Source organism: Gekko japonicus, unplaced genomic scaffold (assembly GCF_001447785.1).
Source record: "Gekko japonicus isolate JY-2015 unplaced genomic scaffold, Gekko_japonicus_V1.1 scaffold3789, whole genome shotgun sequence".
NCBI classification, from domain to species: Eukaryota; Metazoa; Chordata; class Lepidosauria; order Squamata; family Gekkonidae; genus Gekko; species Gekko japonicus.
The window spans coordinates 72,079-73,195 of NW_015165352.1; the positions used below are offsets into that span (position 1 = coordinate 72,079).

General features: G+C 56.2%; 1 protein-coding gene across 1 annotated transcript in view; it reads right to left on the bottom strand.

Annotated features, from left to right (window-relative positions):
• Positions 1 to 435, bottom strand: part of TBC1D24 (TBC1 domain family member 24) — a 35,959-nt gene extending 35,524 nt beyond the window's left edge. Inside the window, exon 1 of the mRNA XM_015410589.1 lies at positions 380 to 435. The gene's annotated coding sequence lies outside the window, so the exon portion shown is untranslated. The remainder of the gene's footprint in view (positions 1 to 379) is intronic.
• Between the last annotated feature and the right edge of the window lie 682 nt (positions 436 to 1,117).

Here is a 1,117-nt window from a genome sequence, read left to right on the forward strand (position 1 = left end):
ACCCGCCCTATTGCAATGGTTAAAATACTGGACCGGGTTGGGAGAGAGCCAGGTTCGAATCCCTACACTGTTATGGAAGCTTGGGCCAGGTACAGCTTCCCAGCCCGCCCGCCCTCAAAGGGTTGTCAGCATAAAACGGAGGAGAGGACAATCTTGTAAGCCACCTTGGGGCCCCGCTGGGGAGAAAGGCGGGGTACAAAGCAAGTACATAAACGGCGACAATTTCCTCGCAGCGACTCAGCCGGGGGTTCCCTGCAAACCCCTCCTCTCCCCCCCCCCCCAGTCACAACTCACCGTCGCTCCCCACCCGGGCAGAGACCGTTGCTCGGGCGCCCCCCACAGGCTGCACGCACTCCCCGCTCCCGCCCAGCCCTCTTACCCCCAGGCCTGGACTCAGGTATCCGCTCACCCAAGAGCCGGCAGACTACGCAAGCGCCCTGATGCAGCGCCTGAAGCAGAGCTACGCGCATGCGCCTCCTTCCACTCACTCACCCCCCCCCTCACGCGCGCTTTTTTCTTTTTCTTTTTTAGCTTTTACCTCCGCCGAGGAAACAGCGCTAGGAGCGTCTCTGGGCGCATGCTCAAGACCTCTCTTCTCTCCCCCCCCCCCATCCCCGGCGCAGAAGCAATCGCGACCTGCCGGCTGGAATCCCCGGAGAGAATAAAAATCTAGCGGCAGCCCCGTTTCGCCGCTACAGGCTAACACGGCTGTCTCTGGGCAGTCGAGCTCCCCGCGCCCACAAATGGGTCCTTCTCCAGATCCCATTCATTCATTCATTCATTCATTCATTCATTCATTCATTTTATTCAGGGCTTTTTTGATAGAAAAAGCCCAGCAGGAACTCATTAGCATAATAGACCACACCCAACAGCATGAACGCATTAGCATATTAGGCCATGCCCCTGACAGAGCAGCTCATTAGCATATTAGGCCATGTCCCTGACAGTGCAGCTCATTAACATATTAGGCCATGCCCCTGACAGAGCAGCTCATTAGCATATTAGGCCACACCCCCACGTTACCAGAAGTGTGGTCATCCAGCCACACCCACCTTCTGCTTCTTATTCTGTTTACCTTGTTTGTTGTCAAAACCCAGGACCTTTTTTTGTAGCAGGG